General features: G+C 38.2%; 1 protein-coding gene across 2 annotated transcripts in view; it reads left to right on the top strand.

The window, feature by feature from the left end:
* Positions 1-98: 98 nt before the first annotated feature.
* Positions 99-24106, top strand: part of LOC309870409 (C-type lectin domain family 4 member D-like) — a 78237-nt gene continuing 54229 nt past the window's right edge. Inside the window, exons 1-2 of one of the 2 annotated variants that reach the window (XM_082742568.1) lie at positions 99-251; positions 1258-1394. The gene's annotated coding sequence lies outside the window, so the exon portion shown is untranslated. Of the gene's footprint in view, positions 252-1257; positions 1395-24106 lie in introns of those variants that run through there. The other variant, XM_082742567.1, reaches the window with a different exon arrangement.

Genomic DNA, 24106 nt, shown 5'->3' on the forward strand with positions numbered 1-24106 from the left:
AGGTTAGACTTCTGCCCTAATGGTTCAAAACCCACAGAGCACTCCTTGTAGAGATCATATGAATTATTTGCTGGAATAGTTCATTTCCTTTGCTTCAGATTATCATCATGGTCTAGGCCACCTCTCACATCGGAGAACCATAAGCAGCATAAATGAGGGGGAATCAGTGTATGAGATGGAACCAAAGTCAAGGCCATAGACTGGAAGTCAGAAGGATCTTGGGAGTTCTCATTCAGTAATTCTCACAGAAGGTGAATCAAAATGACATATGTGTTTTTTTTTTTTTTTTTTTAATAAAGTAACATGCTTCTCCCTCCAGAGGTTCTGCTGCAGCTCCTCCATTTGCTTTCCTAGAGTAGGTCCTGGATGGTTCTCCTAACCATGGCCTTTCTTATCATTACTGAGGTGGTGAGGCACTGTCATTGGTAGAAGTGTATCCTAAATCTCAGGTTTTATTTGGGGAAAAATGTGGACAATCAGTGTTTGTTTTTTTTTTTTTTTTTTTTTTTTAGCTCATTCCCTTCAGTTATACATTTGTATCTACCTTCACAGTTGTATGAACTTTTATTACTCTACTTCCTCCATTCTGATGACCTTCTAGGCTGTTGGCTTGCCTCTAGCTTTCTTTTCCTCCAGCTCCAGTTCAACTTACCTGTTACCACCAGAATCATCTTCCTCCCTGAGCCCTGCTGATGCCCTTTCTTCCCCAGCTCATTATCTTTAATGATTTTCCTTTGTGTATGGAATAAAGTCCATAGTACCATTTCATCCTCAACTCTGTTTTCCCTTCCACCCCCAGTATGCTCCTGGAACTAGGGGACTGGTCATTCTTCAGATGCCATTAGCAAGCACCATGAGCACTGAACGTTTGCTGAAATTCCCTCTGCCTAGAATACCTTTCTGTCTGTTGAAATCCTTTGCATTTCATAAAGCTCATGTAAATGCTACTTCATGAAATGTCACCTATCCTCCCAGTCTGAAAAATGATCTCCCTTGCTTTGTTTGGGTTGCTGTTGAAATTCTTACTGGTTTGTAAACTCTTTGAATACAATGACCATGTCTTCATTTTTAAATGCTTTACCGTACTTCCCATATACCTTTTTATGTAGTTGATACACATTAAATACTTGTTAAATTAACAGTGATTTCAGTGAAGAAGGACTAGAAATCTGTAAATTGGGTGTTTTGCTTCTTTTACTTATTTTCAGGGTTGTTCCGTGCTACATGACATAAGTATTTCTTCTCGCTTTGTCATAGTTGGAGAAAATCTCATTTAAGTGCTCCAGAGTCCACCAGTATTAGGAATCGGAAAACAGTGATGAAGAAAAATTTTACTTTGGTACTTTGCCTATGACCTGAGAGAAGAAAAACAATACTGTAAAGCACAGCTGTGGGTAGGTTTGGTAGCTTACTGTCTCATTTTGATTATTATAACTGTCTAAGATTACATTGCACTTTGGCTATGTTTTAGTTATTTTCTAGCTTCTAAAAAATCCATTTCTGTTATTGCCTCTTAACTGTACATGAAGGGAATACATAATGGTTTGTGACTAGGGGACTCCTATTCAGGAGCTCCCCATCAATCACATATTCTTTAGAGAAGGAAAGGGCAAATGAAGAGCTTTATCTTTACTTCCAGGTCCCTTAAGCCTGGAGGATATATGTAGCCTTATGATTGTTTTCACAGAAATTTTATGGCTTAACATTTATTTCAGATTTTGCAATAGTTATTTTCAGGCCCCTTTTGAAAGATAAGGTAAAGGGGTAGTAGGTTTTTAAAAAAGCTCTGCTATAGGGATGCCTGGGGGGCTCAGTTGTTAAGTGTCTGCCTTTGGTTCAGGTCATGATCTCATGTGAGATCGAGCCCCACGTGTAGCTCCTTGATCAGTGGGGAGCCTGCTTCTCACTCTCCCGCTCCGCCAGCTTGTGTTCCCTCTCTTGCTGTGTCTCTTTCTGTCAAATTAAAAAAAAAAAAAAAAAAAAAAAAACTTAAAAAAAAAAAAAAGCTCTGCTGTATTTGAATTGCCTATTTTGGAGCCGGGAGTTAAATAATTGTCCGTGGTGACCTTGTTCTGCCTTACCAGTCTGAGGACAGTGCCATCCCCTCAATTAAATACAATAATGCATTATTGTATTTTTATTTTTATTTTTTTTAAGATTTTATTTATTTATTTGACAGAGATCACAGTAGGACAGAGAAAGGGAAGAGATCACAGAGAGAGAGGAAGGGAAGCAGGCCCCCTGCTGAGCAGAGATCCCGATGCGCGGGACTTGATCCCAGGACCCTGAGATCATGACCTGAACCGAAGGCAGCGGCTTAACCCACCGAGCCACCCAGGCGCCCCAGGATTACTTGCTTTTTAATACTTTTCTTTTTCTTATATGTGCTCTGCCACAGAACCTGTAATAGGAAAAAAGGTGTTGGAGCACTTTCTGTGAAATGCTTAATCTGACTGCATATCAGTATGGGACCACTAGAGGGCGAGCTCCCTCTAGCAACTCTAGCCCAACTGTAGGAAATATTGCACAAATGTCCTGGTGACTGAGAAGGTAAATTTAAAAAGAAAGACATAAAAGAAAGACTCAAGAGACATATTTATGGAGTCTAAACATGCTTTTGATGTAAATTTTGTTGGGAATGTAGAAAACTTGCTGTTTAGGTAGGCAGAAAATGAAGTAGAGAATTAGAATTTCTTTAGACTTTAATACTTAAATAAATATTTGAATGGGGATAATTTTAATAACCCCCCCATCAAAATAGATGTTTAATAGGTAGTAAAGTGTAGTAATGTTTATAAAGTGTAGTAATGGTTATAACATGGATTTGGGAAGGAACAAATTGCCGTGGTACAGAATTTTGCTTTGCCACTTACTGGCTTTTTAACTTTGGACAAGTTACTTAACATTTTTTGCCTTAGTTTCCTCATGTGCAGTATGAGGATAATAGTTTCTACCTTACTAGGTTATTGTGACAACAAAATTAAAATTTTAAAGTGCTCAGGATAGGGTCTGGCATGCGGTACTACTACTACTGCTGCTTGGTGGCTTTTCTAATTCTCAGTATCAGGGTATGCAATGAAATGGTAAGTATAAGGGTAAAGTGATGTGACTTCCTTTCTTTTTTAAAAGAAAATTTGGGAATACAACATATTCATTTGATACATTTATATATTTTAATAGGAGTACCACTGTTGTGTTGCTAACACCTTTTTTTTTTTTTTTTTTTTTTAAAGATTTTACTTGTTTTAGAAAGAGAAAGCTTATGGCCTCTGGGGGAGGTGGCATTTTGAGCAGACTCTGCTGAGCGTGGAGCCTGGTGCAGGGCTTGACCTCAGGATCCTGAGATCATGACTTGAGCTGAAACCAAGAGTCAGTTGCTTAATAAACTGAGGCACCCAGGTGCCCCTAGAAGCTAACACTTCTAGTTGACATCACAAATTTATCATATTTATTTGATACTTATTTCTTTTTCTGGTGAGAACAATTAAGATCTAGTCTCTTAACTTTTTGAAGTTTATAATGCAGTATTGTGTATAATCACCATGCTGTGGGTTAGGCCTCCAGGACTGACTTATCTACTGGTTTCAGGTTTGTACCCTTAAACCTCATCTCACCAACCCCCCCACCACCTAGTGCCTGGTAACCACCAATCTACTTTTTGTTTCATGAGTTTGGCTTTTTTCAATTTCATATATAAGTAATAACATATAATATTTGTCTTTCTCTGTCTGACTTATCTCATTTAGCATTGCCCTTCAAGGTCTTTCTACATTGTTGCATACATATATAAAAACACGTATATCTTTTTTAATCATAAATGAACACAGGTTGTTTCTATATTTTGGCCTTTGTGAGCAATGCTGCAATAAACATGGGAGTGCTTATAGGTTTTTGATTCCCTATTTTCATTACTTTTGGGTGTATACCTAGAAGTGGATCATTTGGCAGTTTTACTTTTGGTGTTTTGAGGGACCTCTGTACTGTTTTCAATAGTGCTGTACTAATTTGTCTTTCTGTCAATAGTGTAGAAGGGTTCCCTTTTCTCCACATCCTTGCCAACACTTGTTATCTCTTGTCATCTTAACAACAGCCATTCTAAAAGGTGTGAGTTGATATTTCATTGTGGTTTTTCTTTGCATTTCCCTGATGATGACTGATGTTGAGTATGTTTTTATGTGAATGGGCCCCAAGCATCACTCCTGCCAGTCTGGGCCCACCATAGGGCTTGGAATGGAGTAAAGTAGAAATGGTATCTTTGTGGTCTTGAGTCACACTGAAACAGTTGACTGCTTATGGTTCTAAATAAACATAACCTACCTTTTGTAAATGAAAGAAAAAAGAGCTGCCAGCCATTTTATGTCTTTCTTGGAAAAATATATCTAGTTTCTCTGCCCAATTTTAATTTCATTGTTTATTACTGAGTTGTAGGAGTTTTTATATATTTTGGGTAATATAGTTTCTCAAATATACTTTGTAAATATTTTTTCCCATTCCATAGGTTGTCTTCATTTTTTAAAAAAGATTTTCTTTATTGAGAGAGAGAGAGAGAACAGGAGTTGGAGGGGGGTGAGGGGCAGAGGGTGAGGGAGAAGCAGACTTTCTGCTGAGCAGGGAGCCTGATGTGGGGCTCCATCCTAGGATCCCAAGATCATAATCTGAGCCAAAGGCAGATGTGTGACTAATTGAGCCACCCAGGTGCCCCATCTTCATTTTTTAAAATGTTTCTCTTGTGCAGAAGCTTTTTAGTTTGACGAAGTTCCACTGAACGATTTTTACTGTTGTTGCTTCTACACTTGAGGTCGTATCTAAAAAATCATTGCCAAGACCAATGCCAGGGAGTTTCCTCCCTGTTTTCTTAACAGGAGTTTTACTGTATCAGATCTTACATTTAAGTCTTTAACCTATTTTGAGTTAATTTTTAAGAGTGCTGTAAGATCCGGGGTCCAATTTCATTTTTCTGCATGTGGTAATCCAGTTTTCTGAACAGCATTTGTTAAAGTCACTCTTCTTTTCTCAATGAGTGTTCTTGGCGCCCTGGTCAGATAAATGCAGGGGTTTATTTCTGGGCTCTCTGTTATGTTCCATTGGTTTTTATGTCTGTTTTTATGCCATTACTATACTGTTTTAAATACTATAGCTTTGTAGAGTACTTTAAAATCAGGAGCTATAATGCCATTGGCTTTGTCCTTTTCCTCCAGATTGCTTCGGCCATTACTTTGGAGTGTACTTTTGTGGTTCCATACAAATTTTAGGATTGTTTTTTCTATTTCTGTGAAAGATGCTATTGGAATTTGATAGAGATTGCATTGACTCCTTAGATGGTTGGGTAATGTGGACATTTTAACAATATTTATTCTTTCAATTGATGAACACTGGGTATATCTTTCCATTTTTTTCTTTTCAGTTTCTTTTGTCAAAGTTGCAGTGTTTGGTGTGTAGAAATTCACCCTCTTCGTTGAATTTATTCCTAAAGTATTTTGTTGTTTTTGATGCTATTGTGAATGGGATTGTTTTCTTTATAACTTTTTCAATTGTTTCATTGTTAATATAGAAATACAACTGATTTTTGTATGTTTATTTTGTAACTTGCTGCTATACTGAATAGGTTTATTAATTCTAACAGTTTTTTTGGTGCAGTCTAGGATTTTTTATATATAAAATCATATCATCTGCAGAGACAATTTTACTATTTCTTTGATTTGGATGACTTTTATTTCTTTTTCTTGCCTGATTGCTTTAGCTTCCAGGACTATGTTTAATAGGAATGGTGGGTGGGATTTCTTTTCTTGTTCCTGGTCTTAGAGGAAAAGGTTTCAACTTTGCATTATTGTGAATGTTATCTGTAGGCTTATCATACATATATGGCCTATATCATGCTGAGGTATAGTTCTTCTGTAACCAATTTATTGAGAGTTTTTATAATGAAAGGATGTTGTATTTTGTCAAATGTTTTTTCTATATCTATTGAGATGATCTGTAATTTTTTTGTCTTTCATTTTATTAATATGGTATGTGATGGTTCATGATTTGCATACATTGAACTCTTGTTGCATCCCAGGGCTGAATCCCACCTGATCATAGTGTAAGATGATTTTAAGGTGCTTTTAAATTTAGTCTGGTAATATTCTGTTGAGAATCTTTGTATCTGTGTTCATCAGGAATATTGGCCTGTAATTTTCTTTCTTTTCTTTTTTTTTTTTTTTTAAAGAATTTTATTTATTTGACAGAGAGAGAGATCAGAGATCACAAGTAGGCAGAGAGGCAGGCAGAGAGAGAGGAGGAAGCAGGCTCCCTGCTGAGCAGAGAGCCCGATGTGGGGCTCGATCCCAGCACCCTGGGATCATGACCCGAGCCGAAGGCAGAGGCTTTAACCCACTGAGCCACCCCAGGTGCCCCTGGCCTGTAATTTTCTTATTGTATCTTTATCTGGCATTGGTATCAAGGTAATGTTAGCCTTGTAAAATGAGTTTGGGAGTATTTTCTCCTCTTGAATTTTTTGAAAGAGTTTGAGAAGGATTGGTGTCAATTTTTTTTTTACACATATGGTGGAATTCTCCATAAAATCATCTGGTTTTGGACTTTTCTTTGTTGGTAGGTTTTGGATTTCTGATTTAAAATCCATACTTGTTATTGATCTGTTCACATTTTTTGTTACTTACTGATTCAGTGTTCATAGGCTCTATGTTCCTCGGGAATGTTCATTTTTCTAGGTTATCCAGTTTATTGACATATAATTGTTCATAGTAATCTCTTATTATTCTCTGTATTTCTGTAGTACCAGATGTAATGTCTCCTTTCATTTTTTTTTTTTTTAAAGTTGACAGAACTTTTTTTTTTAAAGATTTTATTTATTTGTTTGACAGAGAGAAATCACAGGTAGTTGGAGAGGCAGGCAGAGAGAGAGAGAGGAGGAAGCAGGCTCCCCGCTGAGCAGAGAGCCCCATTCGGGACTCGATCCCAGGACCCTGAGATCATGACCTGAGCCGAAGGCAGCGGCTTAACCCACTGAGCCACCCAGGCGCCCCTGGTTTCTGTTTTATTTATCTTCACTCTGACCTTTGTAATTTCATTCCTTGCACTAAATTTGGGCTTTGTGTTTCTTTCTCTAGTTCCTTGAGGTGTAAAGTGAGGTTGTTTGAGATCTTTCTTTTTTCTTGGTGTAAGCTTGTATCACTATAAACTTACCTTTTAGAATTACTTTTGTAGCCTTGCATAAGTTTTGGTATGTTGTGTTTTTGTTTGTTTAAAATTTTTTTTTGTTTTCTGTTTGATTTCTTTGTCATATTAGTTGCTCAGGAATGTGTTAATCTTCATATATTTGTGAATTTTCTAGCTTTCCTCCTATTACTGATTTCTAGTTTCATACCATTGTGGCTGAAGAAGATCCTTGGTATGATTTCAGTCTTAAATTTCCTAAGATTTTTTTTTTTAAGATTTTATTTATTTATTTGACAGAGCGAGAGAGATCACAAGCAGGCAGGCAGATAGAGAGGAGGAAGCAGGCTCCCTGCCGAGCAGAGAGCCCGATGTGGGGCTTGATCCTAGGATCCTGGGATCATGACCCGAGCCGAAGGCAGAGGCTTTAACCCACTGAGCACCCAGGCACCCAAGAGTCTGTTTTTTTGTCTCTTGTTTTCTTTCTTAAATTCCACATGTGAATGAAATCATATGGTATTTGTCTTTCTCTATCTGACTTATTTCACTTAGCATTATACCCTCTAGGGCCATTCACGTCGCATATGGCAAGATCTCATTCTTTTTTATGGCTGTGTAATATCCCTTGTATATAGCACCACATCTTTATCCATTTATCTATTGATGGATACTTGGGTTGCTTCCATTTCTTGGCTATTGTAAATAATACTGCAATAAATATAAGAGGTACCCCTATCTTTTTGAACTAGTGTTCTTTTTTTTTTTTTAAGGTAAGTATTCAGTGGTGGAATTACTGGATTATATTTCTATTTTTAATATTTTTAAAAAATTTTTAAAAAGATTTTATTTATTTATTTGACAGACACAGATTACAAGTAGGCATAGAAGCAGGCAGAGAGAGAGGAGGGGAAGCAGGTCCCCTGCTGAGCAGAGAGCCTGATGTGGAACTCAATCCCAGGACCCTGAGATCATGACCTGAGCTGAAGTCAGCGGCTTAACCCACTGGGCCACCCAGGTGCCCTATTTTTAATTTTTTGAGGAATCTCCATACTGTTTTCCACAGTAGCTGCACCAATTTGCATCCCCACCAATGGTGCATGAGGGTTTTTCTTCATATTCTTGCCAACACTTATTTCTTGTCTTTTTGATTTTAACCATTCTGACAAGTGTGAGGTGATCACTCCTTGTGGTTTTGATATGCATTTCCCTGATGATTAATGATCTTGAGCATCTTTTCATGTGTTTTGGCTATCTGTATGTCTTCAGAAAATGTTCAGTTCCTCTGCCCATTTTTAGTAGGATTATTTGGTTTTTTTTGGAGTGTTGCATTGTATAAATTCTCTAAATATTTTGGATATTCACCCCTTATTGGATATATCATTTGTAGATATATTTCCCTGTTGAGTTGGTTGCCTTTTTGTTGATTGTTTCTTTCACTGTGTAAAAGTTTTTCATTTTGATGTAGTTGTGGTAATTTATTTTTGCTTTTGTTTTCCTTGTTTGAGGAGTTGCCTGTGTTTTTTTTCTGGGAATTTTATGGTTTTAGGTGTCACAATTAGGTCTTTAACATTTGAGTTTATTTTTGTGTATGGTTTAAGAAAGTGGTCTAGTTTCATTCTTTTGCATGTAGTTGTTCAGTTTTCTCAGTACCACTTGTTGAAGAGATGGTCTTTTCCCCATTGTTTGTTATTCCTTCCTTTCATGTAAGTAATTGACCATTCAGGTGTGAGTTTATTTCTGGGCTCTCTGTTCTGTCCCATTGACCTATGTGTCTTTTGTGCCAGTACTGTACTGTTTTGATTATTTCAGTTTTATAGTAAATCGTAAAATCTGGAATTGTGATACCTCCAGCTTTGTTTTTCTTTGGAGAAGATCATTTTGGATTAAGATTTTGTGGTGATCTCTACACTCATGAATTTGACTTCCAAGTCTCTCCACAGGTTTGGACTATTTTTAGCTGTTATTTCTTTAAATAGCTTTCTGTCCCTTTCTCCATCTTTTTTTTTTTTTTTTTTTAAGATTTTAAAAATTTATTTGGCAGACAGAGAGCACAAGGAGGCAGAGAGGCAGGCAGAGAGAGAACGGGGGGAAGCAGGCTCCCTGCCGAAGCAGAGAGCCTGATGCGGGACTCCATCCCAGGACCCCAGGATCATGACCTGAGCCGAAGGCATTGGCTTAACCCATTGAGGTTAACCCCTTAACCCCACCCAGGTGCCCCCCTGCCCTTTTTTTTAAGATTTTTAAAAAATTTATTTGACCAACAGAGAGCACTAGTAGGCAGAGAGGCAGGCAAAAAGAGAGGGGGAATCTTTCTCCATCTTTTATCCTTCAGGAACTCTACTAAAATGATTGTTTTTTGTAGACTTTTGTCTTCTCTTTTCATTCTTTTTTTCTTTTTTGCTCTCTAACTGGGTAATTTCAATTGATATGTCTTTTAGATCACTGATTATTCTTCTTGGTTAAGTCTGCTGTTGAAGCTTTCTGTTGAATTCTCCAATCATTATATTCTTCAGCTATACAATTTCTGTTTTTATTTTGTATTTTTAAGATTTTACTTAGAGAGAGCATGAGCAGGGTGAGGGACAGTGAGAGAGACAGGCTGCCTACTGAGCAGGGAATTTGATTTTTTTTTTCCTTATGCTATCTATTGAGCTTCTCATTTTTTCTTGTATTGTTTTTCACGATCATTAAATTGTTTTTTTCTGTTTTCTTATAGCTCTCCGAGCTTCTTAAGAACAATTATTTTGAGTTTCTTTGCCAGGTAATTCCTGGATCTCTCATTCTTTGGGGTTAGTTACTAGAGGTTTACTGTATTTCTCTGCATTTTTCCCCAATTCTTCATTATTCCTTTAGTGTAGTATGGTTTCCCGAATATTTGAAGAAACAGCCCCTCTTTTGGCTTAACTTCGATGAGGGAAGACTTTTACCTGTGGGTGGGCACATATTGGAGCATGCTGTAACCCCAGTTCTAGTGGTGCATGGTGTTAACTGCTGGGATGTGTAGTTGTACTATCTATCGGGTGGGGCATGGTGGGCCTTTGGCTCAGACCATTGGGGTCTACAGCACTGACAGTTGTTTTTGGCAAGCACTGCAAGGTCTACAGAGGCTGTGAGGGCTCTTGGAGTCCTCAGTGGTGCCTCCAGCACCCCACCAGGTGGGCCCGGCTAGGGACCAGGACAGACAGAGGTGGTGACTGGAGCTTTTGGTATGCACATACTTGGCTGTGGGGACCAGTCGTAAGCACTGTTAAGTGATGGAGGCCAGCTGCAGACACATGTGGTAGTTGGGGCAGGGCAGGGAGCAAGGGCTGGAGCCAGCTTTGGGCTCACTGGCAGCTACAGGGCTCTTGCTGTTGGTGTATTCTCCTCTGGTTGCATGGTCTCTCTTTCCGGCTGTGTGCCCCATTAGTGGTGGTTACTGATGGGCATCAGGTTGGTAGTATGCAAGTGCATAGCTGGAGAAGCTAGACTCACGTGCACATGATGTTTAGGGTAATCTTTTGGGGTCTATGCTAGCATCTTGTATTTGAACAGGAACCTTGGTTGGCTGCTGGTGTGATTCAAGGGCTCTGGAAACGGTGGCAGGGAGTGTGTGCGGAGAGGGGGCTAATGTGAGCAAATGTGAATACCTGTGAGGCAAAAGCTGGTGAAATTGTCAGGGACTCTGCTGTGATCATTACTTTCTGAAGTGGCAGAATCTGTGGGGTTTGTCTGTAGAGCATGTCACTGAACTATGACATGTGACCTGTGACTCATATAGCTGCTTTTGGTTGCCTCTGCTGTTTTTCCTTGTTCCTAGCTGTCTCTGTGCATTTCAGCTCTGCCATCTGGGTGGGATGAAATTGAAGTGAGACCATGAAGTGCTCTGAAAGGGTAGGGAAGCTGATCACTAATCCCTTTTTTCCTTTTCTGGTAAAGGGAGCTCTTTCTAGCTGGGAAGAATCTTTTTGGTGCTGAGCAGTGCTGCCTTGGGTGAAGGGGTAGGGTGTGGTGGGAAAAGACAGGCAAAATAAAACTTTTTCTTCTCTTTCTATGTTCTTATTCTCTGGTTTTTTGTTCTATTGTATTGCTAAAGTTTCTGAAATAGACTCCAGAGCTCTTCAGAACTGTTTTTGTTCATGGATCTGTTCAAAGATCTATTGATCTTTTTTTTTTTTTTTTTAAAGATTTTATTTATTTATTTGACAGACAGAGATCACAAGTAGGCAGAGAGGCAGGCAGAGAGAGAGGAAGGGAAGTAGGCCCCCTGCTGAGCAGAGAGCCTGATGTGGGACTCGATCCCAGAACCCTGAGATCATGACCTGAGCCGAAGGCAGCGGCTTAACCCACTGAGCCACCCAGGCGCCCAGATCTGTTGATCTTTGAGGGGAGACAGAGGCTGGGTTCTCATATATCACCATTTTGGTGATATTGAAAAATAATTATCCAGTTCCTTTATATCTGATGGAACAAGATATTTCAGATTCACCTTGTATTTTCCTATTGGTTATTCTTTTTAATCTAAAACCCAGGGAGAGGTATTACTGATGGGTGGTCTGTGCTTTGCTGTGACAAAGCTTTTTAGTTTGATATAGCCACACTTATTTATTTTTGCTTTTGTTGCCTTTGCTTTTGTGTCAAATAACAATACTGTATTATATACTTAAACCTTGTTGAGAATGTAGATTAGTCATGTGAAGGGATGGATGTGTTAACTAATTCTACAGTAGTACTTACTCATTTTACAGTCTATATGTGTATCAATCATCACTTTATATACTTTATATGTTGATGTCTCAATAAAACTGGAAAAAATGACAAATACTGTATGATCTCAATTATAGTAGAATTTAAAGAAGTTGGTTGCTGAGGAGTGGGAGCCAAGAGAAAGGGTGCATGCATCCCTTTGGATTACTGTTTTTGTATTTTGGGGGTAAATACCCAGTACTGTGATTCCTGGATTATAGGCTAGTTCTATTTTCAACTTTTTGAGGAACCTCCATGCTGTTTTCCAGAGGATCCGTACCACCTTGCATTCCCACCAACAGTGTAGGAGGGTTCCCCTTTCTCCACATCCTCGCCAACATCTCTTGTTTCCTGACTTTTAAATTTTAGCCAATCTGACTGGTGTGAGGTGGTATCTCACTGTGGTTTTGATTTGTATTTCCCTGATGCCGAGTGATGTTCAGCACTTTTTCATGTGTCTGTTGGCCCTTCTGGATGTCTTCTTGGGAGAAATGTCTGTTCATGTCCTCTGACCATTTCTTGATTGGATTGTTTGTTCTTTGGGTGTTGAATTTGATAAGTTCTTTATAGATTTTGGATACTAGTTCTTTATCTGATGTATCATTTGCAGATATCTTCTCCCATTCTGTCGCTTGTCTTTTGGTTTTGTTGACTGTTTTCTTTGCTGTGCAAAAGCTTTTAGTCTTGATGAAATCCCAATAGTTCATTTTTGCCCTTGCTCCCCTTGCCTTTGGTGATGTTTCTAGGAAGATGTTGCTGAGGCTGAGGTTGAAGAGGTTGCTGCCTGTGTTCTCCTCAAGGATTTTGGTGGATTTCTCTCTCACATTGAGGTTTTTCATCCATTTTGAGTCTATTTTTGTGTGTGGTATAAGGAAATGGTCCAGTTTCATTTTTCTGCATGTGGCTGTCCAATTTTCCCAACACCATTTGTTGAAGAGACTGTCTTCATTTCCACTGGACATTCTTTTTTTAAAAGATTTTATTTATTTATTTGACAGACAGAGATTACAAGTAGGCAGAGAGGCAGTCAGAGAGAGGAGGAAGCAGGCTCCCTGCTGAGCAGAGAGCCTGAGGTAGGGCTCAATCCCAGAACCCTGGGATCATGACCTGAGCCAAAGGCAGAGGCTTTAGCCCACTGAGCGCCCCAGGTGCCCCTCCACTGGACATTCTTTCCTGCTTTATTAAAGATTAGTTGACCATAGAGTCGAGGGTCCTTCTGGGCTCTCTATTCTGTTCCATTGATCTATGTGTCTGTTTTTGTGCCAGTACTGTACTGTCTTGATGATGACAGCTTTGTCATAGAGCTTGAAGTCTGGAATGGTGATGCTGCCACCTTTGGTTTTCTTTTTCAATATTCCTCTGGCTATTCGGGGTCTTTTCTGGTTCCATATAAATTTTAGGATTATTTGTTCCATTTCTTTGAAAAAAGTGGATGGCATTTTGATAGGGATTGCATTAAATGTGTAGATTGCTCTAGGTAGCATAGACATTTTCACAATATTTGTTCTTCCAATCCATGAGCATGGAACGTTCTTCCATTTCGTTTTGTCTTCCTCAATTTCTTTCATGAGTACTTTATAGTTTTCTGAGTACAGATTCTTTGCCTCTTTGGTTATGTTTATTCCTAAGTATCTTACGGTTTTGGGTGCAATTGTAAATGGGATTGACTCCTTAATTTCTCTTTATTCTGTCTTGCTATTGGAGTATAAAAATGCAACTGATTTCTGTGCATTGATTTTATATTCTGACACTTGACTGAATTCTCTGTATGAGTTCTAGCAGTTTTGGAGTGGAGTCTTTTGGGTTTTCCACATAAAGTATCATATCATCTGCAGAGAGTGAGAGTTTGACTTCTTCCTTGCTGATTTGGATGTCTTTTATTTCTTCTTTTGTCTGATTCCTGAGGCTAGGACTTCTAGTACTATGTCAAATAGCAGTGGTGATAGTAGACATCCCTGCTGTGTTCCTAACCTTAGGGGAAAAGCTTTCAGTTTTTCCCCATTGAGAATGATATTCACTGTGGGTTTTTCATAGATGGTTTTTATGATATTGAGGTATGTACCTCTATCCCTATACTGTGAAGAGTTTTGATCAAGAAAGGAAGTTCTACTTTGTCAAATGCTTTTTCAGCATCTATTGGGAGTGTCATATGGTTCTTGTTCTTTTTAATTTTTTTTATTAATGTATTGTATCACATTGATTGATTTGTGGATATTGAACCAACCTTGGAGCCCAGGAACAAATCCTACTTGGTGATGGTGAATAATCCTTTTAATGTACTGTTGGACCCTATTGGCTACTCTTTTGGTGAGAATTTTTGCATCCATGTTCATCAGGGATATTGGTCTGTCTGATAGGGTCTTTAACTTTGTCTGATTTCAGGATCAAGGTAATGCTGTCGTCATAAAATGCATTTGGATGTTTTCCTTCCACTTCTATTCTTTGGAACAGTTTCAGGAGACTAGGTATTGATTCTTTTTTAAATGTTTGGTACAATTCCTCTTGGAAGCCGTCTGGCCCAGGGCTCTTGTTTATTGGGAGATTTTTGATGACTGCTTCAATCTCCTTACTGGTTATGGGTCTGTTCAGGTTTTCTCTTTTTTCCTGGTTCATTTTTGGTATTTTATATGTTTCTAGGAATGCATTCATCTCTTCCAGATTTTCAAATTTGCTGGCATATAGTTCTTCATAATATGTTCTTATAATTATTTGTATTTCTTTGGTGTTAGTTGTGATCTCTCCTCTTTCATTCATGATTTTATTTATTTGGGTCCTTTCTCTTTTCCTTTTGGTAAATCTGGCCAGGGGTTTATCAATCTTATTAATTCTTTCAAAGAACCAGCTCCTAGTTTCATTGCTCTGTTCTACTATTCTTTTGGTTTCCTTCATTGATTTCCGTTCTGATCCTTATTACCTTTTTTCTCCTACTGGGTTTAAGCTTTATTTCTTGTTTTTTCTCTAACTTCTGTTGGTGTAGGGTTAGATTGTGTATTTAAGAACTTCCTTGTTTCTTTTTTTTTTTTTTTTAAGATTTTATTTATTTATTTAACAGAGAGAGAGAGATCACAAGTAAGCAGAAAGAGAAGGGGGAAGCAGGCTCCCTGCGGAGCAGGGAGACTGATACGGGGCTTGATCCTGAGATCATGACCTGAGCCCAAGGCAGAGGCTTAACCCATTGAGCCACCCAGGTGCCCCGAGTTCTTCTTTGTTTCTTGAGAAAGACTTTTATTGCTGTATACTTTTCTCTCAGGATCACCTTTGCTGTATCCCAAAGATTTTGAATAGTTGTTTTCATTTTCATTTGTTTCCATTTTTTAAAAAAAATTGTTCTTTAAGGGGTGCCTGGGGGGCTCAGTGGGTTGGGCCTCTGCCTTCGGCTCGGGTCATGATCTCGGGGTCCTGGGATCGAGCCCCGCATCTGGCTCTCTGCTCAGCAGGGAGCCTGCTTTCCCTTCTCTCTTTGCCTGCCGCTCTGCCTACTTGTGATCTCTCTCTCTCTCTCTGTCAAATAAATAAAATCTTAAAAAAAAAAAATTCTTCTTTAATTTCCTGGTTGACCCATTCATTCTTTAGTAGGATACTCTTTAGCCTCCTTGGCCTGTATTTGAGTTCCTTCCAACTTCCTTCTTGTGGTTGAGTTCAGTTTCAAAGCATTGCTTTCTGGAAATATGCAGGGAATGATCCCAGTCTTTTTGTACCAGTTGAAACCTGATTTGTGACCCAGGGTGTAATCTATTCTGGAGAATGTTTCATGTGCACTAGAGAAGAATGTGTATTCTGTTGCATTGGGATGGAATGTTCTGAATATATTTGTGATGTTTATCTGGTCCAGTGTGTCATTTAAACCCTTTACTTCTTTGTTGATCTTTTGCTTAGATGATCTGTCCATTTCAGTGAGGGTGATGTTAAGGTCCCCTACTGTTATTGTATTATTGTTGATGTGTTTCTTTGATTTTGTTATTAATTGATTTATATAATTGGGTGCTCCTATGTTAGGGGTATAGATATTTAAAATTGTTAGATCTTCTTGTTGGACAGACCCTTTAAGTATGATACAGTGTCTTTCCTCATCTCTTCTTATAGTCTTTGGCTTAAAATCTAATTTATCTGGTATAAGGATTGCCACCCAAGCTTTCTTTTGATGTTCATTAGCATGGTAAATTGTTTTCCACCTCCTCACTTTAAACCTGGAGTGTCTTTGGGTCTAAAATGAGTCTCTTGCAGACAGCCTATCAATGGGTCTTGTTTTTTTGTTTTATTTTGTTTTGTTTTTTATCCATTCTGATACTCTGTGTCTTTTGATTGGGGCATTTAGCCCATTTACATTAAAGGTAACTATTGAAAGATGTGAATTTAGTGCCATTGTATTGCATGCAATGTGACTTTACTGTATATTATCTTTGTTCCTCTTTGGTCTGTTACTGTTAGGCTCTTTCTTTGCTTAGAGGACCCCTTTTAATATTTCCTGTAGGGCTGGTTTGGTGTTTGCAAATTCTTTTAGTTTTTGTTTGTCCTGGAAGCTTTTTATCTCTCCATTTTCAATGACAGCCTAGCTGGATATAGTATTCTTGGCTGCATATTTTTCTCATTTAGTGCTCTAAATATATCATGCCAGTTCTTTCTGGCCTGTCAGGTCTCTGTGGATAGGTATGTTGCCAATCTAATATTTCTACCATTGTATGTTACAGACCTCTTATGCCAAGCTGCTTTCAGGATTTTCTCTTTGTCACTGAGACTTGTAGGTTTTACTATTAGATGATGGGGTATTGACCTATTTTTATTGATTTTGAGGGGGATTCTCTGTGCCTCCTGAATTTTGATGCTTGTTCCCTTCCCCAGATAAGGGAAATTCTCTGCTATAATTTGCTTCAATATACCTTCTGCCCCCCTCCCCCCCTTTCTTCTTTTTGGATCCCAATTATTCTAATATTGTTTCATCTTATGGTATCACTTATCTCTTGAATTCTCCCGTTATGGTCCAGTAGTTGTTTGTCTCTCTTTTGCTCAGCTTCTTTATTCTCCATTGTTTGGTCCTCTATATCACTAATTCTCTCTCTGCCTCATTTATCCTAGCAGTAAGAGCTTCCATTTTTCTTTTTTAAAAGATTTTATTTATTTATTTGACAGACAGTGAGAGAGAACATGAGAGAGGAGAAGGTCAGAGGGAGAAGCAGACTCCCCGTGGAGCAGAGAGCCCGATGTGGGACTCAATCCCAGGACTCTGGGATCATGACCTGAGCTGAAGGCACTCGCCTTACCAACTGAGCCACCCAGGTGCCCCTAAGAGCTTCCATTTTTAAAAAAAGATTTTATTTATTTATTTGACACAGAGAGAGAGATATCACAAGTAGGCAGAGAAGCAAGCAGAGAGAGAGAGAGGAGGAAGCAGGCTCCCCGCTGAGCAGAGAGTCCGATGTGGGGCTTGATCCCAGAACCCTGTGATCGTGACCTGAGCTGAAGGCTGAAGCTTAACCCACTGAACCACCCAGGTGCCCCAACAGTCTCCATTTTTTATTACACTTCATTAATAGCTCTTTTAAATTCAACTTGGTTAGATTTTAGTTCTTTTAGTTCTCCAGAAAGTGATTCTCTAGTATATTCTATGCTTTTTTGCAAACCCAGCTAGCATCTTTATTATCATCATTCTAAATTTTAGTTCTGATTTTTTACTAATGTCTGTATTGATTAGGTTCCTAGCCACTGGTATTGTGTCTTCTTTTTTTTTTTTTAGGTGAGTTTTTCTGCCTTGTCGTTTTATTCAGAGAAGAATAGATGAATGAGAGAACAAAATACTAAAGGTAGCAATGATCCCAGAAAAAATATGCACTAACCAAATAAGAAAAGATTGGAAACTGGGAGAGAGAAAAGAAAGGTGGGGGAAATATGTTTGTTTGCATAAATTTAGAATAGAACAGAGCCACACACTTGATTTTGGGTGTATTTTGGTCTGTTAGAAGAAACTGCCCCCAAAATTTTAAAGAAAGAAAAGCATATATACACACAGACAAACACACACACACACACACACACACACACACATACAGACAAATAAGGATGAACACAAGGGATGGAATATGACTGTAAAGATGAAAATTTAAAAAAGGAATTGATAAGAATTTGGTTGAGGGGCCCCTGGTGGCTCAGTGGGTTAAAGCCTCTGTCTTCAGCTCAGGTCATGATCCCAGGGTCCTAGGATCAAGCCCCACATCGGGCTCTCTGCTCAGCGGGGAGCCTGCTTCCTCCTCTCTCTCTCTCTGCCTGCCTCTCTGCCTACTTGTGATCTCTGTCTGTCAAATAAATAAATAAAAATCTTTTTTTTTTTTTTTAAGATTTTATTTCTTTATTTGTAAGAGAGAGAGAGTGAGAGCGAGCACAGGCAGACAGAGTGGAAGGCAGAGTCAGAGGGAGAAGCAGGCTCCCTGCGGAGCAAGGAGCCCGATGCGGGACTCGATCCCAGGACGCTGGGATCATGACCTGAGCCGAAGGCAGCTGCTTAACCAACTGAGCCACCCAGGCGTCCCTAAATAAAAATCTTAAAAAAAAAAAAAGTTGGTGGGAAAAAGAAAAAAAAAAAAAAACAGAAGGAGAGAATGTGATCAGAGTGGAGACTAGAACAAAGCCCTAGGCTAGATTTAGACTGTATATTGATCTGTTAGAAGAAACTGTACCCCAAAATTTTAAGGAAAGAAAAACTTATAGGAATAGAATATGATTATAAACAATGAAAACTAAGAAAGATTTTTAGAGGGTGACTGGGTGGCTCAGTTGAGTGTGTGCCTTCAGTTTGGGTCATGATCCCAGGGTCCCAGGATCAAGTCCCATTTCGGGCTCTTGCTCTGTGGGGAGTTGCTTCTTGCTGTTGTTCAGCCTGCCCCTCCCCCTGCTTGTGCTTTCTCTCTGTCAAATAAATAAATTAAAATCTTTAAAAAAAGATTTTTAGAAAGGTGTTTATAAGATAAAATAGTTTAAAAGGTTAAAATAAGAAAGGGGAAAAATTTTAAAAATAGAATAAGAAAAAGATAAAATAAAAAAAATTAACTTTGAAAGACTAAAAATCATGGGAGAAAAGTCATGAATTCTATGTGTTCCGTTTTCCTAGCTCTGGAGTTTTGTAGTTCTCACTGATTGGTGAACTTGGTCTTGGCTGGATCTTCTTGGTGATCTTCTGTGGGAGGGGCCTCTTGCAGTGATTTTCAAATGTCTTTGCCCAAGGCGGAATTGCACTACACTTGCCAGGGGCCAGGCTAAGTAATCTGCTTGGTTTTGCTTTTGGTAGCTTTTGTTCCCTGAACACTTTCCAAACAGCTTTGGAGGATGGGAATGAATACGGCAGCCTGACAGTGTCTGGCCCATAGGAGCCAAGAGCTCAGGCCCCACTCCTCAATGCACCATGAGAGAAAAGCAGTCAGTCACTCCCGTCTCCCTGGTCTCTACCCAAACACGGAGCTCATGCAGCCTGTGGCTGAGCGTTTCTATCTCGGGTGCACGGCCCTGTTTGGAGTCTCCAAACCCAGCGGATTCTTGTAGCATGTTCCCATGCTGCTCCTCCTGGAGGAGGAAGGAGGGGCGTTCCCCAGATCTGCCACCTGTGGGGTCCCTTTTCGAAGAGTAGTGGCCCCGACTGTGCCTGGGATCATGGTTTCAGGTAATCCCAAGCTGAGAGCCCCCTCCTAAGCTCCATCTCTGCATCTGGCTTCCCTGCTCTGATACCTGGGAGCTCTGCCACACTCAGATACCCTTAGTCTTTTTGTGACTGTGTGGATCCAGAGACCACACTGTCCCAGCAGGGGCTCCATTCCCCCTTAGCCTCTGGAGCTGATGTCCCTCAGTGGAGACTTCTAAAAGTTCCAATTTTGTGCTCCACTGCTCTATAGTTTACTGGGAGCTGGCCCCTCCCCCCACGGTCTCTCTTCCCATATATCACCTCGGACTCACTTCTCACTACATCCTACTTTCCAGAATGTGGTTGCTTTTCTGTTCCTAGAATTGCTGCTCTCCTCTTCCATCTCCTGTTGAGTTTGTAGGTGTTCAGAATGGTTTGATGATATCTGGCTGAACTCCTGGGACCCGATGAAATTTTGTCTCCTACTCCTCTGGGTTCTTGCTCCTCCCCTGGTTAAGTTTATTCTTAAGTATTTTATTCTTTTGATGCTGCTGTAAATGAAATTGCTTTCTTAATTTTCTTTTTATACTGTTTATTGTTAGCATATAGACATGTAACTGACTATGACTATTGAGGTCAATTTTATGTCCTACTTTCCTGACTCTATGTATTAGTTCCAACAGTATTTTTCCAGTTTTAAAGATTTATAATTTCCATATAATATTGTATGAGTTTTAGGTGTGCAATGTGATAACCTAATATATGTATGTATTGCAAAATGATTACCTCAAAAGGTTAGTTAACACATCCATCAACTCTCATAGTTACCTTTTTGTTTTTCTTGTGGCCAGAATATTTAAGTTCTACTCCTTACCAACTTGAAATAAACAGTACAGTTTTTTTAACTATAGTCACTATGCTGTACATTACATCCCAGGATATAGATTCATCTTATAACTAGAAGTTGATACTTTTTGATTAACATTTTCCCATTTCCCCCCTACCCCAGCACCTGAACTACTATTATAGTCTATTATATGGTGGCTTTTTAATTTAAATTAAATAAATTTAATTTAATTAATTTTTAATTTTTGAGTACAGTTGACCTACAATATTACATTAGTTTCGGGTATGCAACATAGTGATTTGACAGGTTTATATATTATGTGATTCTCAGCACGAGTGTAGCTACCATCTATCACCATACAGTACTGTTGTAATACTATTGATTATATTCCTTATGCTGAGTCTTTTTTCCTGTGACTTATTCATTCTATAAGTTTGGCGTTTTTAGATTCTTTGTGTGAGATCATATAGTAATTGTTTTTCTCTAACTTATTTCAGTTAGCTTAATGTCCTTAATGTCCATTCATGTTGTCACAAATTGATCATTTCCTTCATTTTTTTGGCTGAATATTACATTGTTTATATCCCATACTTTATTCATTCATCCATTTATAGACAGGTTATTGTCATGTCCTGGTTATTGTAAATAATGCTGCAATAAACATGGGGTTGCAGATATCTCTTCAAAATAGTGTTCATTTCCTTCAGATATATGCTCAAAAGGGGGATTGCTGGATCATGTGTGGTTTTATTTTCAATCTTTTGAGGAATCTCCATATTGTTTTCCACAGTGGCTGTGCAAATTTGTATTCTTGTCAATAGCCCTTTCTCTCCACATTCTTGACAGCATTATCTTTTGATATTAGCATTTATTTTCTTTTGGTGTCTTTTGAGATTAGTAATCCTAATAGAAGTAAAGAGGTATCTCATTGTGGCTTTGATTTGCATTTTCTTAATGATCAGTAATATTGAACATCTTCCCATGCCTACTGGCCATTTTTTTTTTAAAGGTTTTATTTATTTATTTGACAGAGAGAAATCACAAGTAGATGGAGAGGCAGGTAGAGAGAGAGAGAGAGAGGGAAGCAGGCTCCCTGCTGAGCAGAGAGCCCGATGCGGGACTTGATCCCAGGACCCTGAGATCATGACCTGAGGCGAAGGCAGCGGCTTAACCCACTGAGCCACCCAGGCGCCCCCTACTGGCCATTTTTATGTCTTTGGAAAAATGTCTGTCTGGGTCCTTTGCCTATTTTTAATTGCAATTAAATTATTTAATTTTGTTATTGATTTATATAAGTTCCTTATATAGTGTGGATATTAACTCCTTATATGTAGCTGGTTTGTCAATATTTTTTCCCATTCCATAGGTTGCCTGTTCATTTTGTTGATTGTTTTTATACTGTGCAGAACTTATAAATTTGATGTAGTCTCTTAAATGTTTGCTTTTGTTGCCTATGTCTTTCGTGTCATATCCCCCCAAAAAAAAATTATTGCCATGACCAATGTCAAGGAGATTTTCCTCTATGTTTTTTTCTAGAAGTTTGTTGCAGACTTACATAAAAGTTTTTAATCCATTTTGAGTTAGTTTTTTGTAGGTGGAATAGCATAGTGGTCCATTTTATTCTTTTGCATGTGGTTATCCAGTTTTACCATTTATTAAAGAGACTACCCGTTTAATATTCTTGGCTCCCTTGCCAAATACTTACTGTATTATTTCTGTTTTTATGCCAATATATTGTTTTGATTACTATAGATTTGTAATACAGTTTGAAATCAAGATGTGTGATGATTCAGCTTTGTTCTTTCTCAGGATTGCTTTAGCTATTTGGAGTATTTTACAGTTCCATACAAATTTTAAGATTGTTTTTTCTATTTCTGTGAAAAATACTGTGGGTATTTAATAGATAGAGATTTCATTGACTCTGTAGATGGCTTTGGGTAGTATGGACGTATTAACATTATTAAGTCTTCCAATCTATGAACATGGGATATGTTTCCATTTATTGGTGTCTTTCCCAATTTCTTTCATCAATATATATAGTTTTCAATGTACAGATTCTTCATCTCCTTGGATAAATTTATTCCTAAATGTTTTATTATTGCTATTATATATAGTATTTATTATGCCATTGTAATGGAATTGTTTTTTTAATTTATTTTCCAAGTAGTTTATTATTAAAAACAATTAATTTTTACATTCTGCAACTTACTGAATTCATCAATTCTAACAATGTCTTGGTGGAATCTTTAAGATTTTCTATATATAAGATTATAACATCAGCAAACGGACAATTTTACTTCTTCCTTTCTAATTTGAGTGTCTTTTATCTTTCTTTCCTTCCTTCATTCCTTTCTTCCTTCCCTTCTACCTTTCTTTTTTATTTTCTATTTCCATTTTCCTAATGATTGCATCTGTTCATGTGCTTGTTAGCTACTGATTTTTTATTTTTTAGTTTCTGTTTAAATTCTAGTTAGTTAACATACAGTGAAATATTAGTTTCAGATGTACAATATAGTGGTTCAACACTTTTGTGCAACACCTGTAGCGTATAATAACAAGTGTACTCTTTACTCCCCATCACCTATTTAACCCATCCCCCATCCACCTCCCCTCTGGTAACCATCATTTTGTTCTCTATAGTTCAGAATCTGTTTCTGGGTTTGCCTTTTTCTCTCTTTTTTCCTTTTGCTCATTTGTTTTTTTTCTTAAATTCCACATGTGAGTGAAATCATATGGTATGATTTTTCTGACTTATTTTACTTAGCATTATATTAGCTCCTTAATGTTGTTGCAAATGGCAAGATTTCATTTTTTTATGGCTAATATTCGTGTGTGTGTATCTTTACTCACTAGTTGATGGACATTTGGGCTGTTTCCATGATTTGGCTATTATAGATAATGCTGCTATAATCATTGGGGTAGAGGTTTCCCTTTGAATTAGTATTTTTGTGTTCTTTGGGTAATATCTAGTAGTGCAATTGCTGGAGAATAGGGTAGTACTGTTTTTAGCTTTCTGAGGAAGCTCCATACTGTTTTCCAGAGTGGCTGCACCAGTTTGCATTCCCACCAATAGTTTAAGTGGGTTCCCCTTTCTCCACATCCTTGCCAACCCCTGTTGCTTCTTGTGTTTTTTATTTTAGCCATTCCCTGACAGGTGTAAGGTAGTATCTTACCGTAGTTTTGATTTGTATTTCCCTGATGATGAGTGATACTGAGTATCGTTTCATGTGTCTGTTGGCCTCTGTATGTCTTCTTTGGAAAAGTGTCTATTCATATCTTCTACCAATTTTGAAATTGGATTATTCATTTTTTGGGTGTTGAGTTTTATAAGTTCTTTATGCATTTTGAATATCAGGTATGTCATTTGCAAATATCTTCTCCCATTTTGTAAGTTGCCTTTTAGTTTTATTGATTGTTTCCTTTATTGTGCAGAAGCTTTTAACCTTGAAGTCCCAATAGCTTATTTTTGCTTTTGTATCCCTTGTCTCAGGAGACATATCTAGAAAGAAATTGCTGTGGCTGATATTAAGGGGGTTACTCTACTCTCTAGGATTTTTGTGGTTTCCTGTCTCACGTTTAGGTCTTTAATCCATTTTGAATTTATTTCTGTGTACGGTATAAGAAAGTGGTCCAATTTAATTCTTTTGCACGTTACTGTTCAGTTTCCCCCACACCATTTATTGAAGAGGCTATTTCTCATTGCACAGTCTTTCCTGTATTATATTAAAAAGAAAAGAGAAAGGATCCAAATAAATAAAATCACAAATGAGAGAGGA

Source organism: Mustela nivalis (assembly GCF_964662115.1).
Source record: "Mustela nivalis genome assembly, chromosome: 7".
In the NCBI taxonomy this organism is placed as follows: domain Eukaryota; kingdom Metazoa; phylum Chordata; class Mammalia; order Carnivora; family Mustelidae; genus Mustela; species Mustela nivalis.